The sequence below is a fragment of the Nicotiana tomentosiformis genome, chromosome 9 (assembly GCF_000390325.3).
Source record: "Nicotiana tomentosiformis chromosome 9, ASM39032v3, whole genome shotgun sequence".
Lineage (NCBI taxonomy): Eukaryota > Viridiplantae > Streptophyta > Magnoliopsida > Solanales > Solanaceae > Nicotiana > Nicotiana tomentosiformis.
The window spans coordinates 62,762,280-62,779,273 of NC_090820.1; the positions used below are offsets into that span (position 1 = coordinate 62,762,280).

General features: G+C 40.9%; 1 pseudogene; it reads left to right on the top strand.

Moving 5' to 3' along the window:
• The first annotated feature begins 5,101 nt into the window (after positions 1-5,101).
• Positions 5,102-14,689, top strand: LOC104095656 (uncharacterized; annotated as a pseudogene).
• Positions 14,690-16,994: the final 2,305 nt, after the last annotated feature.

Below are 16,994 nucleotides of genomic sequence, written 5' to 3' on the forward strand. Positions count from 1 at the left end.
AGTCCTGAGGAAAGTCACCATCAACACTCGAGATCCTAATAAAGGGAATCTCGGCCCAAATTGGGAGGGACCCTACCAAGTCCTCGACATCGTCGGAAAGGGATCTTATAAACTCTGCACGATGGACGACGAACAACTGCCAAATAATTGGAACATATCGCTTCTCAAACGGTATTATTGCTAAGGTGTGACTTTATCCCTTTTTTTCATTTATATATTCGACACTAACTCACTGCAGGTGTTCGATCGAAGACATCGAGACCTCAGGTTTTAAAGCACGCATTGCACTCTTTTTCCTTTAGATCGGTTTTTGTCCCAAGTGGGTTTTTCTGGCGAGGTTTTTAACGAGGCAACAATTATGTGCTACCTGAGGACAATTCAACAGTATCCAAAGCTTCTTTACAATCAACATCGATTATTGGGGGCATCACCCTCGGATACTTCGTGTCAAAGGGTCTCGATAGAGAAACTTTATAATGGGCAAAATAGTCGAATGAACCGTGTCCATAAAGATTAGTAGAGCCCCGATGGAAAAACATGTACGCATGTATAAATTATACAAAGAAGAATTCTTTCTATATCAAACATCTTGTGTCTCAAAGAAAATTTTCTACTATACAAGCTCCATACTTATGATTTTGTGAGAAATGGCTCAAGGGCCAAGTGCAAATATACCTCGTATAATCGGGGACTGCCGTTGATGATTGACATATTCGAGTAATCTAAACCCAAATTCATAAGACCTCAAAGAGGCACCCCTCGATCTATAGGCCAATAATATCACTCTCGGGGACTAACACTTCGAACAAGTTCGAAGTATTATTGAGAAATAAGCCCAAGAGGCATACCCAAAGGCTACGGCCAAATTAAGGCGGCTCGGAGACGTCCGAGTCCCGTAATAAAAATAGACCTTCGAATTCTTTGAAAAATCGGTTAAAAAGGCTACCCTCGGAAAGTAATCAAAAGGGCTTCGATGAAATTAGCCCCAAAAAAACCATAAGAGGTATCAAATTTTCTTAACACAAACGTGCTAAGGCACAAAAAAATAAAGGGGTTTCAATCGACATCAAACCCTCAAAAAACCCAATGGGTAAAGAATACGTGTTAAGGCATAAAGAAATATTTTACTAAGTCTTTTAAGCCGGAAAAGGGAAAAAATATCCATCTTTTAGAGGCCATATCTGCCCAATCTAAAGAGCATAAGGGGCAATACACTTAGAGTTCGAGATTCTGTTCTCACTCAATTCGGACTTAAGGGTTCCTCCATTCCGAGCTCAAATAAAATTGACTTGAATATAGCTCGAGGATTCATCATTATTTGATATAAAACCTTAAGGGGTCTGTTACTGTGAGTTCGAAACTTACTCAAACTCGGCTATAAAAATAATACGATTACGGCTTCGATCAAGCCATCCGAAATCAAAATCCCGAACATATTGTTGAACTCGGGGATTCGCCCTCGCTTGACTAAAAAACCTAAGGGTGTGTTCTACTTTTAGTTCGAGCTATTGCTTACACGATTATAGAGGCTACAACAACCCGATTGCAACAAAGTTTTCATAAGGCAAAGGCAAAACAAAATTTATCATAAATCAGAAATCGGAGACGAAACTGAAAGAAAAGGAATCTTTCATATATGCAAAGTATTTACAAATACCACACATGGTCTTACACAAATTATTTCCTAAGTGCCTAGTCTGCCTCGGGAGCCGCATCTTCGGGAGCTTCATCTTCATCTCCTCCGTTCTCGGATCCACTCGCAGAGTCTTCATCATCGGAAAGCAAAGCTCCAGCCTCGTCCTCCAAAACCTTCTCACTCTCGATATCGGCCGTGAGGTCGAAGCCAAGAGCATGTACCTCCTCAAGAGTCTCTCTCCGAGACAGACGCCTAGTATGATCGGCAACACGGGACAATCTAACCTCAGCACCATCAGAAATTTCCTTTGTCTGAGTGTTAGCAGCTTCAGCGTCAGCTCGGTAGGAGGCCACGAGCGCCTCTACCTCGGATGTGGTCCTTGCAAGCTCAACGGCCAACCGAGTCTCTAGCTTTTCAACCTTCTAGGCTCAGGCCAAGTTCTTCTCCTTCACACTTTGGAGTTGATGATCAACTGAAGACAGATGGGCCGGAACCGTATCTTTCTCCGAGGAGAGACGGTCCATGTTCTGCTTCCACCCTAAAGTCTACGCCTCTTTCATCTTGGCCTCCTCACGGAGCTGCTCAACCAATTCGGCCTTCTGCTGAACCTGCAAAATCAAAGTGTTAGTCGCCAATAACAGGTTAATACATAACAAGCTCCCAAAAATTTACATTACCCATTCAATGAGCTCGATCTGATCTTGATGAGATCTTGTCAGCTCGGTTCGAATACTCATGATCTCCTCTTCTTTTTGCATACAGAGGAGTTTGAGGGCGTCCATCTCCTCCATAAGCTTTTTGAGATCAACCTCACATTGGGCCAGCTCAGCCCGGTATTTGGAGGACGCTTCTCGATGGAGCACCGTAGCCTGTGCAAAAAGAAAGGAAATCAAACTTAGAGAAATAAGAACAAACGCAAGCATGGTAACGTCATCAACCCCAAGTAAAACTCACTTGCTTCAGAAGCCGCTGAGCCTCATCAAAAATAAGTGATGCGTCCAGGTCAGAAACATCATCGACCCCTGCGAACAGCCGCGAAATATATCATCCCCTTCAGGGGCCGTCCCCATATCGGGGGTCCCCATAGACCGGGCATCCCGAAACTGCCCCTCAGAGAACATGAGACCGGGCGGCGAATCATCAATGTTAATTACCCCAAGCGAGTCACTTGGGGCATTCTCTTCTCTTTGAAGGGCCTCAGAACTAGACCCTTCGGGCATAACCGTCGGTTGCTCATCACGGCAGGAGACATCCTCAACACCCGATGACTCGAGGACTTTGCTCGGACTTTCCTCTGAGATCACCTTGGTCTGCAGCTGAACCTCCTCGACCGTCACCGGCTCAGCAGTTCTCCAAACTTCGATGCCATCCTTCTTCCGAGCCACCAGTAGGCAGTCGATATCTTCTCCCTCCTCGTCTTCATCTCAAAGCGTTTGTACTACATCGGCAGGCAGAACGGCGAGATCAGTCTTCGACTTTCGAGCCCTGCGTTTCCTGGGCTTTGGGGTATCTGGTGGCGAGGCCCTTCTCCTTTTCTTGTCTTTGGTCAGCTTCGGGACCTCCTCTTCCCCGAGAGGAGGCGGCCTCATAACGACATTATCTCCAAGACCTGTATGATAAGAAATCAAGTTAAAAAGAAGTATTTCACAGGAAAGCATCAAACACGAACATGGGAACTTACCATGATTTTTGGCCTCCCATCGACCCTTGGCCAAATCGCGCCACGAGCGCTCAGCATACGAAGAGGTTGAAATCAGTTGTCGAACCCAACCTGCAAGGTCCGGGACTGCACCAGGAAACCAGGGGGAAGTTGCACCATAAAGAAGAATATAGATGAGAAGAGGTAAAGGAAACATAACAAGTAATCAAACGTTATCAGTGAAGTTCTACTTACTCTTTATGTTCCATTCTTCGGGGAATGACATTTTCTCGGCAGGGATTAAGTCGTAGGTCCTGACTCCGACAAACTGGCACATCCATCCTCGGTCCTTGTCCTCATCTATGCTCGAGAATAGCACCTTCGTGGCCTGGCACTCGCTCGAGAAGAATCTGAACAAAATGACAATGCGCCAAAAAAAGGGGTAGATTTGACTTAGGGTTACCCGGTATTGGCGGCAGAGGTCGATTATGACTGGATCGACTGAACCCAGTGTAAAAGGGTAAGTATACACACTTAATAACCCTTTCACATGAGTGGTGATGTCCTCCTCGGGGGTAGGAATCACCACCTCTTTATTCTCCCAGTGGCAGTCCTTTTTCACCTGCTCGAGATTGCCTTCGGATATCGAACAAATGTATCTAGACATGGGCTCGCATCGGCCAGGAACCGAAGAGGATTTTTCGACTATAAAGTCGGAAGTAAGTTCACATGGCCCGGGGATGCACTCTTCGATACGTGGCTCCACCGGTGTTTTGTCACCGGCCGGCCGCGATGAGGAGGCCTTTTCTTCTTGAGGAACGGTCTTTGATATTTTTCCATTGCTATATGAGGTTTAAAGAAGAAGAAGGCGTAATTTGTGTTTTAATAAGAGATTGACAAACAAAAACCGACAAAGTTGGTGAACTTGAAGAGAATAGAAGAGCTTTTGAAGATTAGAAGAAGTTTGAAAGTAAAGTTTGAAAAGATTATGAAGGTGGTCTATTTATAATAGCCATTTTGACGGTTTGAAAGCACTGGTGGCCGACCATCAACTGGCGTTAATTAATGACCTTGGGAACTGTGCAGACGCGACGCTTCAATCGCTTATGTCGCTTACGTCACGATGCTGACATCATAATTGATCGAGGTATTAAATCGAAGTCTCAAATTCGTTTCTTCTCGTTACACTCTAAAAATGAGTGGACTATTTGTATACGGTTGAAATCGGGCATACCCGATTTCGTTGGTAGGAGAGTTGCCTCGAGGGTAACCTCATAATAGATCGGGCTCGAGCTCGAAGATAGAACATCACGCCTGGAGATCGAAGTGTTCATTAAGATCGAGGCCGGCAACAATCGAGATCAAACATGACTGACTTCGAGTAAGGCGTAATACCGGAATGACGAGATATAAGTAACCGATCGAAGATCCCGACAAAAATTCCAGAACAGATCAAATCAAAGCGGTTATTAGTGCCAATCACGGGATCTACTTCCGTTATTAGAGTTGTACCTTAGATTCCTCTATTATATAAAGAGGGATCCCATTCACTTGTAAGAAAAAGAAGGATTATTCACCGATAAGAATATACATATACGCTGCTTTCTTTATTTTACTTATTGTTCATCGTTGTTTATTCCATCCTCCACTGTTCTTATTAACTAACTTCGGGATTATCTCTAATCGAAATTGAGGCATTATTTGCAGACCGGTTTGATTTATTTTATTATCCAATTTATCTATTTAATTCATTGTTTATTGATCGGTACTCGTTTAAATCACATATACTTAAAATCACAATATAAGTTTATTAGTTACTCGTAAACAAATGCTTTTCTCATTCTCTTTCAGACTTTCAGTTCACGTTGAAGCTCTTCCCGTCTTTGAGGATCCAAATTCATTGAAGCCGGTACTTGTCGACCCCCCCGAAAACTCTATTTTTATTGTTTAGAAAGTACATGCCATTTCCACATATTATTTTCATTTATTTTTCTGTTTGTTTGGAATGTGATTTCGTATTTTTGGAAGTGATTGAATATGGAGATTTAGTTAACTTTGGCCAATGTGCATGTAGTTTCTGATTTGTGGAATGTAAAGGAGAAGCTTTTCTTGGATTTTCTTTTTGGTCATTTTGGGATTAAGAGGCTGCTTCTTAATTTACGAGCTTGAAATGTAACATGTTCAATGGACGTTCTTATAATTGCTTAAATTTCACTACCGAAATTGTTGAAGGAAGAACTTATTGCAATTAGGCAAAGTTCCTACGATCGTGAAACTTGTGATGGATGAGATTTTGTGTTTACCAATATTTTAGTACTAAATTATAGGAGCGTCAAATTCCACACTGTGTTAGGTGTCACAGGGGGTGATATTTCTATGTCTGAGGTTCACCTCCATATCAAGTCCAAACTTGACTCATCCTTTCCCAACACTTAGCCAAATTTTAGTGTCTTTGACTTTAACTTAGTTTTAGGACCGACAACCCACTCTACTTGGCAAAAAACACAAGTCGTTCTAGGCCAACACTAAGACTCGCCCAAGCCGAGCCCCAGCCCCTTAGGAACACTCTTTAGAAACCCTTCTATGAAATTCCCTCGCGAATTTCCCACTTAAAAATCTGACTAAGTCCAAAGGCACACATTATAGCACATGTATCAACCTTTGGCACTTGACAACACAAGGATACTTGTTGTATACAACTTATGACACTTGTTCCAGTATTGTCAAAGGCGCGCTTAAGCCCTGAAGCAAGGCTCAAAACACGTTGAGCGCTTCGCCTCGCTTTGTGCTCGCTTTAGTGTTGAATCAAAGTTCTAAGTCATACTTTTTCTTGCCAACGAGTGTAATCCTGAAAAGGCGACCTTAAACAATTGATATTTTACTTTATTGTGAATTTGTTTTCAATTTCTTTATCCATATATTTATTATTCATGCTTATAATGATTAGTCTTGGACTACATGCATATTTTTACTTTTTCTTTCGTTGCGCCTTTTTCATTAAAGTCCACGCTTTATTTGCGCTTTGCGCTTAAAGCTCCAATGGATCTCGGACCTTTTTTTTGCTTTTCGCCTTTGATAACACTGACTTGTTGGGCTCAAGGCTAATCAGTTCCTAACATGTAGTTGATATCCCCAACTACGTAGGCCATTATCCGCACGAATTAAAGAGACTACAAGCATAAAGACATACAACAGTTACAAATAAAAGAATTCGCCGAATTGCTCCTCATGTGCACTGCATGTGCTTGTGCTGCCCACCTGTTGCGCCCCCAAGATTTGCTTCGCGCCAAGCCTTGGCATCTTGACACTTATCCACCCCAATGCCATGCCCGCAAACTGATGCCAATGACTTAGCTGCACACGCCAATCACCAATGCCACTCAACACATGCCTTGGTTGAGTTTCATGCCTTGTCGTGCCAACTCTTGTTTCACCTGTGCCATTGCCTATCTTTAGCTTCAGCCTGCCTTTCCTTTGCTTTCTTAGCCTTATGCTGCTCGGCACCTATGCCATGACGCCTTCACTTGCCCACACAACTTTGTCAAGCCCTTTCCAACTTTGTCTTGCCTCCCTCAAGACCTTGGCCTGTACTTGCACGCAGCCAATCTCATTCCGTGGTGTCATCCGGCACACCTTGGCCTTGCAACTGATTGTTGCTACTGACAATGCCTTCCCCATTGTCCCGCATGTCCATGACAAGGCCATCATGCCAAATCCTTGCCATTGCCATGCCATGTCCGATGTGAAAGAGTCAGACCCCTAACAGTAGGCTACTGAAGACTGAATTGATAACTGCTAAAGTGTGGGTAATAGTACGGTTCCTCCCTTTATTACTACTAGAACTATGGAAAGCTTAAAAGTGCTTGACGTACGGGATATTATGAGAAAGTTGTGGTTGACTTATGAGTTATGACATATCCAAAAAAGAAATGAAGAAGCGAGAAAAGCTGTGTATCTTCACCCAGATTTTCTTTGTCTCTTATTCACACTTTTGGTAGAGATGCCTATTTGATAGTTTTGGGCTGGCATATTTAGGTGCTCAAGTAAAAAGTTGGGTTTTATTACCATTTCAAACAAAAAAAACTGTAAATAGAGTTGAGCTTTGTTGTCCAGGAAAAAAGACAAGAAAGAAAAATAGTTAGTGTTTCAAATGCCAAAATCTTAAATACATTAAAGAGAACTGTAACATGATTAAAGAAACTCAGGCATCGCATAAGCGGTTTTAATCATTAGTTTGAAGAGAAAATAGTTCATATATCTTGATGGGAATGTGGGATAATTTTGTCCATATATAGTGAAACTTTGACACTACATTCTTTAATACTTGAGGAGCAGTTCGTTGCCCTAGTAAATGTGTGACCTGAACTTTTATGTTATTTCATTAGGGCTGCTGGGCTCCTATCACCTCTCTCGCTTCCTAATTTTTGTGACAGATAACAAGATATAAAGTTCTAATTTAATAGCTATAGTTCTATACTACCTAAAAGAGATCGGATAAGAGTGTTCAATGTTAATCTTTTTATGTATTTAATTTTAGCCAGTACAGGGTGGATCTGGGAGTTATGGGGAAAAAATCATGATTCAGCATAATATTTTTATGACAGCTTAGAAAAAAGTTGCATGGTTAATTCGGAATAGAGGAGTATTTATCTGATCTTTGATAGAAGAGTATCTTTTTTTTTTCTCTCAGTCATCAAAGAACATTTGTCCTATTAGATTTCTCACCCCAGTCTGGTAAAAGGGGAGAGGGAGAGGGAGAGGAGAGAGGGATAGAGAAGCAGTTTAGGGTTAGAGGGATCAAACTAGTGGTACTAAGTAGATGAGATAGGTATGACAAAGGAGATTGCCTGAAATATGTCATACACTAGTTCCTTCAGGCGGCAATAGAATTGTCCAGATAGTTAAGTTGTTGTTCATGATATCCAGCCTTAAGGATTTCACATAAAATGTTCTAAGTTACTGTGGCACCTAACTTATCCAGAGACATAGAATGGAATTAAAAGGAAAACATTTCTCAAGAGGAATATCAACAGAACTATGTGTTTACATGCATTTAGCATATATTTTATGTTTTCTCTTTAATCAGGAATGTTTTATTGCCTACATATGCGGATTTATATCAAATGTTTATTGGGTATATGTGGATCAATTCCTCAAATGCTTCACTTCCTAAATTTGATTCTTCTAAACCTTCCATTTAACTGCAACCTGAATCTAGTTTGTCTCAATCTTAATGTCAGAGCCATCTTTTTAGCTGTAAAACCTGCATGTCACATGGCATGATATTTAGGCATCAGTCGTTTCTTAAATTTAACCTTGTTAGCATTTATCCAGGTTCCATGTCCTCATATATTACATCCTGTTGAGAAATATATATCCTTGATCGTACCTACGTACAATGAAGAGCGCAGGCTTCCTGTCGCCCTTGATGAAACATAGAAGTAAGTACAGAACTGATTTATCTCCTGTATCTGCTTTGTACCGAGTAACATCTGATCCAGGATATATAGCTCATACTTGTTGAAAGACTAGTCAAGATGACAATAATTCCCCTTCTATCTACTGAGTTCTGAATCCATTTTACTTTGTGACTTACAGACAGTTGGTTCCAGGATATATAGCTCGTGTTTTTCCTTGACTAGTCATGTTAACAATAATCTCCCTTTGTATACTGAATGCTGAATGCATTTGACTTTATAACTTGCGGAGGCTGAAGTTTTCTAGATGACTATGTAGTCTGACTCTGTAACTATAGCTGCTAGAGTACCATCTCTTAAAAAAGCCATTATAAATTCTACTCTTGAAACTCCATTCTTATATTTATTGAGTCTAATGATACAACTGGTTTTGATGGTCTGGTTTTTATCTGTGATGTTGTACATTTTGCAAATCTCTCATATATGCAGGCTGCAAAAAAAGTTTTGTTTTAGGTAAAGTTTCTAACCCATTCTGACCACTATGGTTAGTGAATTTTGCAACGGTATCGAACATATGAACCAGGTAGCTTAGTCTTACTTATCTTGATGAACAGAATCCATCTCCCAAATATTAATTTTTGTTGGTTATTGAGGCATAAAGGTGCACTCTTTATTTAGCTCACCTTTGATATACTAGTGTCTTGTTCGTAATTTGTTGAGCTTGATTCATTTTTAAAAACTATAACTTTTGGAACCTAAAATTTCATCTTCTAGGGAGCTGCACGTGTTCAAACGTGAATGTTGTCTATTAATTTCCTGTCTATTAGAAGATTAAAGGGTTAAGCAAGTACTTTTCTTTTATAATAATTTTTGTCACCTTTTTGGTGTTATGTCAGTTAATTGAGAATATTGTTCAAATCAAGGCATCTCTATTTAAGAAGCTTACATTTTTTTTTTCCAATAACTGCAGTTATCTTCAACAACGTGCTGCCAAGGATGACAAATTTACATATGAGGTATGTGCTAGGTGTAGCAAGTAATTTCATTTTCTTTAGTTTGATTATCTTCTACTGGGAAGATCTGACCAGAGAGGAGAGATGTGGCAGCTAAAAACATGCATGAATACAGGCTGTTTTTATGGAATACTATGACTTCATGATAACTTTTCAGTGCTGATATTTCACATAAACTGTGATGATCCTGATGAATTGATACGTTTGGGTGCTGATGTATTATGCATGAGAAAGTATATCTGGCGTTGATTAGTATGTTGAATCTAGCAACATTTATATTTCTTGATCTTCGATATGGTAAACTTTTCTAATTGCTTCTTGCCGAGAGAAATTCCAGCCCTACTTATTAAAAAACATAAAGTTCAAGCCCTGCAGTTCTCAAGGTTTAGGGTTTATCCATATTCCTGAGAATGTCAACGAAGAGTAATTTGTTTCCCATGCCTCTTTATACAGAGTTAATCGGGGAACACTATGATCAGATTGTACTGTTCCAGCTTTTCCAACTACTAGAAATGATTGCCTGTTCAAACTGAGAATGGATATTGCAACATGCTTGCATACTTTGATCAGATCATGGTCCCTTGGCTGAAATGAACTCCCTTAGTTTAGCTGTTATCCATGAGTTTTGATCCTTCAGTCCTATTCATAAGTCTCTCATACTGCTTTGTCGCCCTTGCATGGAGACTACTGTTCACCACCGAGCGCTTGGCCTTGGAAAACTCATCTCTTTAAGAAAAAAATGGGAAAACACTTCATTTTGTAGTTGGGGAAAGGGGACTTGATGAGGGGACTTGACGAGGGGAGTATGGACCTTTCTTCTTTGTCTTCTGACGATTAACACCTAATTGACTACTTGCTAAAATAGAAGACACCGAAGAAAGTCAAGATGATTTCTTCAAAAAATATTTGGCCTTTCAAATTTTAGTGGTACTATATGTAGGGAAAACTTTTTTCCCCTTAAATCAGTACATTAGTAGGGAAAACTTCTCAGATGAGCCTAGAAAAGCTCGAAGTACAGAAGGCATGAGAGTACATGCATCTATCACTGAAATGTTGGAAATCAGAACCTTGAAAAAGTTGGTTCTACTTCGAGCAATCCCTCATTATCGCTGTTGTTTATTTAGGTAGCCTGAGATAACATTGATGGCTCTCTACATCCTCAGTCTGTTTAATGCTGCAATAGTTTGTTATCCTTGTTGGTGGGAGTGCTGATGGAACAAAAAGAGTGGCTTTTGACTTTGTGAAGAGATACTGCGTTGACAATGTGCGAGTTATCCTTCTTGGGAAGAACCATGGATAAGGGGAAGCTATAAGAAAAGTGAGTCCAGTCTTACCTACTCATTAATTCATTCAGAAAGTTCTCCCGAGTCTTTATTCTGTTTATGTCTTAAGTTTTACTTTGCGATAGTTGTTTAAAGTTATTGCTTCTGTGAAAGCATCGTACAAATAGGGAATGATTCACTCACGTGGTGAACTGCTTCTAATGCTTGATGCTGATGGGGCAACCAAAGTACATGATGTAGAAAAGCTTCAAAACCAGGTTGATGACCATGCATTGGTTTTCTTTTGTTTCAGGTTCATGTAGTTGCTAAAAAGGATCGCCAGTTTGGAGATTCTGCTGGTAGTGATTCCACTATGATAATAGCAGATTCCTATTGCTGTCGTACTCATCTTTAAAAGAAGGCTTTAGCAACAGTTCAGTTTTCTATACTCGTTTATTATATAGTTTGAATCGTCCTATTAGTCATATATTCTAGTGCTTTCTCGTGCTTTGAAATATATGTAAGTGATTTATGCTCCATGGAAAAGGAAATGGTATAGGAATTTCTTGATGAAGGGTTTCCATATGGTGGTTCTTTTGGCTGCTGGTAGTGGAATAGCACTCAGGTAATCTACCCTCGCAGTATATATAGCTCAACCCCCTCCTCAAGACTACATTTGCATTTAGGACCTTTGGCCCACTAGAGTTCTTTTAATTTAAGTTGATTAAGACTGCATCTATCACAGTGCATGTTCAAGATGTTTACCGGAGCTGCTGCTCGGAAGCTTTTTCTAGATATATGTTTGAAAAGGTATTTTGCTGAAACAACTTCTCGTCCCAATCTATATGAATTATTTCTTTGCTGGCTGACGATATATTCTTTCTAGGGGCATCAAGTTCTAAAGGGAAAGTGTATATTAATTTGCTATTTCCTTGTTGCTTCTAGCCTTATCTTCTTGGAGTCTGTTATTCTGAAGTCGTAACTTTTCGGGTAGTATTAACTTCAACCAAATCATGAATTTTGCTCCAAGATTTTTGATTCCTTGTCACAAAGTTTCTTTGGCCATTTTTCGCCCCTCGAGAAAAACCAGGCAAAATGTTCAGTATGCTAGATCCAAAAGCCTTTTTGGTTCTTCTAACAGTTGCAGTTTTTTGAAATGGTGCAATTTTATAACGACCCGATCGGTCGTTTTGAGTTCTAGCGCGTCGTTCGGCGATTTGAGTCCTTGAGTATCTTCACTTCATGTTTTATGACTTGTACGGGTGGTCGGAATTGAACTTCGGAGAGTTCGGAGTTGATTTGGAAAGAAATGTTTTATTTCGAAAGCTTTAAGTTGGACGAATTGACTAAGGTTTGACTTTTGAGTAAACAACCTCAGAATCTTGATTTGAAGGTTTCAATAGGTTCGTATGATAATTTCGGACTTGGGCGTATGTTTGAGTTGAGTATCGGATCACTCGGGAGCATTTCGGTACTTATTATGGAAGGTTTGCATTTTGAAAGTTTAAGAATTTCCTAAGTTTGGTTTGAAGTGGGCTTTGGTGTTATCGATGTCCGTTCGGGATTCCGAGTCTTGTAATAGGTTCATATGGTGATTTATGACTTGTACGCAAAGTTTGGCGTCATTTCGGAATGTTTTGATATGGTTCGGACGCGTTCGTTGAAGTGTGAAAGTTTAAAGAAGGATTTCGATCGTCGATTCGTAGTTTCGATGTTGTTTGGCGTGATTTGAGGTCTCGACTAAGTTCGTAATGTGTTTTGGGACGCGTTGGTATGTTTGGTCAAGGTCCCGGGGGCCTCGGGTGGATTCCGGATGGTTAATAGATCGGATTTTGGACTTAAGGAAAAGCTGGAGAATTCTAGTTGCTGGTGCAACTGCTTCTACGGAAGCTTCATCGCTGAAGCGACCTCACAGAAGCGAAGCAGTGAACCGAAAAAGCGGCTGGAAGTGAGCTGGGCAGAGACCGCAGGTGCGAAGGAATTCCCGCACCTACATGATCGCAGATGCGACCATTGGAGCAGAAGCGAAGTTGGCCAAGAAGACCTGGGCCGCAGAAGCGAACATGGAAGCGCAAGTGCGCGAGTGTAGAAGCGCTTGAGGCCCGCAGAAGCGGAAGCGTAGGTTCTCTACTAAGGGCGCAGAAGCGAGGGTTGTTGGTTTGCGCTGGAGTCGCACCTGCGATGGATTTTCCGCAGGTGCGAGGAAGCGCTGGGCAGAATTGGATTTTTATACGAGATTTGGCATATTTTCTTTCTTTCTCTCTTGGTTTGGGCGATTTTTGGAGAGCTTCAAGTGGAGATTTTCATCAACCATTGCAAGGTAAGTAATTCCCACACAATTTTAGTGAAATACTTGGATTATATACGGATTTTTACATGGGATTTTAAGAGGAAGACCTAGAATTGATAGTTTTGGATTTTCACCATGATTTTGGAAATTGAATTAGGAATAAATTGTATATTTGAGTTCGTGGCGTTATGGGTAAAGTTTATCTTCGAAATTTTTTGGAATCCGGACACGTGGACCAGAGGGTTGACTTTATTGACTTTTTAAGCGGAGTTGGGAATCATTATAAATTGTTTAATTGTAAGGATTGGAGTATATTTTGATTGATTTACATATTGTTTGACTAGTTTCGGGATGTTTGGCTTTGAGTTGAGGTGTTAGAGAGGCGTTGGAGCCGGTTATGGAATTTCGAAAAGAGGTAAGTCTCTTGTCTAACCTTGTGAGGGGGAAAATACCCCTAGGTAATATTTATTGTTATGTGTAACTAGTTGTGGGTGCTACGTACGCACGAGGTAACGAGAGTCCGTACGTAGCAAAAGCATGATGAATTGAAATTTTTAACTGAAATTGATTTAGAAACATGTAAATATATTAGACCGAGCTTTATCACCTTGAGTTGTTTCCAAGTTATTTGACAAATGTAAAGGGGTATATTTATTATTGTGCCCACGTACTGTATAGTAAGCATATGCCTCATAATTTGATAACTTCCTTCCTTTCTTGTGGAGCGGGACGAATGCCTCGACAGTATAATAGATGCTCATATGGTTCATGCCGCTCGACCCTCGGCAATGTACACATTATTCTGGATCGGACCGAACAACCTCAGCATAATCGTGCGTTATATCGCTGGTAGTCCGACGCTCACGAGATTATCTATCCACTGATGCCCGACGTTTTATATGGTATTCCTTATTCATTTGACATTGGCACTTGACATTTGTCTGAGCTGTTAAGGTAGAATATAAGATTGAGAAATTCATACGTTAAAAGAAATATTTGTAAGATTACGTAACTTATAGATTTACCCCATTATTGTTGTGTGTTTCATATCTGCTTATGATTTATTATATTGCTTTATTGGACCTCGATGTCGACCTCTCGTCACTACTTCTCCGGGGTTAGGCTAGATACTTACTGGGTACACGTTGATTTACGTACTCATGCTGCACTTCTATAGTAAAGGTGCAGGATCTGACAGGTTCATTTGGTGATCATCTTGGCGCGTAAGCGCACCTGTTGAGAGGACTTCATGTGAGCTGCATTCTAGGCTACGCATCGCAGTCCACCGAGTCTCCATCGTATTATTTATTTTATCCTATCTTATTGATATTCTGGACAAATGTTGTATTATTATTGTACTCCTTAGAAAATGCTCATGCACTTGTGACACCGCGTTTTGGGGGTTATACTAGTTGATGCTCACGGTTTCGTATATTATTATCGCATTTCATTTCCTTTATAAACTACAAATGTTGTACGTTCCCGTGGATGTAGAAGTGTAAGTCTCCTTCCATATTAAAATCTATGATTTCGAAAGTAATAAAATGGGTAATTAAATTGATAAAGCACCGTTGGATTGCCTGACGACGACGTTAGGTGCCATCACGACCTATAGTGGATTTTGGGTCGTGACAGTTTGGTATCAGAGCGTTAGGTTCACTTAAGTCTCACGAGTCATGAGCAAGTTTAGTAGAGTCTTGCAGATCGGTACGAAGACGTCTGTACTTATCTTCGAGAGGCTACAGGGCTGTTAGGAGCACTTCCCTTGTTGATTTCCTATCGTGCAATTTGATTCCTTTGAGGCTTATGCCTTTATTTCTTTCCTACTCAATCTTATGCGATGTGAAGCACTTGTTATCAGTTGGGCGGCGACGAGTTGTGGTGGTACTTCAGATGTGGTGCATGATTTTTTCCCTATGTGATCGGGCGAGCTATTATCGTCGCCTTACGGAAGGATGTTTTGTCGTTTCGACTCATTATCCGTATTTCCTATGGTTTTGAGGCTATGCACAAGTTGCTATGATATTCATGCGTTGTTGTCGCACAGTGTTGGTGTAATGGTAGGGTGCTTATTTATGGATCGTGACAGTGAATGACTCGAAAGGAGGACTTCTCAATTCATGATTTAGAGGTTCAGCATCTAATTCCAGTGGAGGAAGCGCAATCGAACTATGGATGTTCAGGTTTTGGTTAATGGAGTAACGAGACTTGATATTTTCGACCATGGTGGAATTTTCATTTGTGATGTGGTGTCGTCGTCCTTGTTTGAATGTATTGAGATTCGCCGGTGTTATGGTCTTCTTTGATTTGCCTTCGGGGCAGAGTGTGGTGACATAGTGTCTAAAAAGCAGTTGTCAGAGATGGCAGTGTGTCGCGATTTCAGAATCGAACCGGTGCTTCAAAAGCGGATGGCTCGAGAAAGATGATCTTCGAGGGGGCTTAATGTTGGTAGCAATTTATTAGTTCAGGTGCTACAGAGAAGGATTTTGATTTGAGGCAACATTTGGGTAACGAAGGATGAGGAAGGACATAACGGGAGGTGTCTAGCGGTGGTCAAATTACTGGCAGGTCAAGTATGAAGAGCAGAGGTCGAGAAGTTGCTTATAGGAGATCGTTCAACCGAAGTGAGAGTGGTAGTGTAGCATATGGATTCTGTGACATGGTAGCCAGATGCCTTGAGAAAGTTTAGAGCGATTTGGGGGTCATGGTGGAAAGTGACTAGGTTTACGGACCTTATTTGAAATGGTGGCTACTGCACTGAGGAAGATCGAATATGGCATAAAGGAGATGCTGGAAATGAACAGGGGTATGAAAACTTGATTATCATTGGGATGCAACATGACTTCAAGTATGGAATGTATTGTCGGACTTTCAGTTAATGTCAAAGGGGAATGAATAAACTTGTACAATTGGTGGATGGGCACGGGCTCAGGAGAGTTTACTGAGTTTACAGTGGTGGTACCCAGTGCAATGTCGTTGGAAGATGTCGGTATGAATCAACACAGATGGGTTATCTTCTGTGAGCAGGTTAGCGGTTGCATGATTTTGATGAACTTTCTACGAAGAATTCTACTTACTACCCGACGAAAGGTCAAATATGCGATTGTGGCTGATAATTCAGAATGTTCATGATAAGTTTAATAAGAAACTACAAGAAATTCGGCGGGTTGACGGTGCGAGATCATGGTAATTGAGAAGGAGAAATCTTTGTGGGTTCTAGGTTTATATAATTGTAGCTAAAGCTAAGTGGGGGAGCCCCACCGTATACGATTGGAACGTGTGGTTGTCTGCTGGTGCTGTATCTGGTTATCGGTGCATTGGCAGGTCATTATGGCTAAGAACATGAAACATTAGGGGTAATTCTAGCGGAGAACTTGATGGTTATGTGCTAAACTTCGCCTTATCAATTCATGTGCAGTTTTGGAAGACTCGGAGTTTATGCTTCTTGTGGATGTGATGTGCAATGACATGAATTCAGCCGGTTGCTTCTTTGAGAGGGTGATCATCTGCCAACAACGCATTGGAGTTTGATTATATTCGAGACCAGGTCAGAGTGGGTGACTCTCAACAACGGTCCTAGTGGGTTCAAGGATTAAAGTGCAGTGCCTAAGGATTCCGGGTCCGTTGTGTGGTTAAAGATCGAGTTTTTGCAGTGGATTACAAACAGGACATGGAATGTTCTATGTTATCTTCGGGTATGCGGTGCATTATTGGAGGAAAGAAAGAAATAGCTTCGG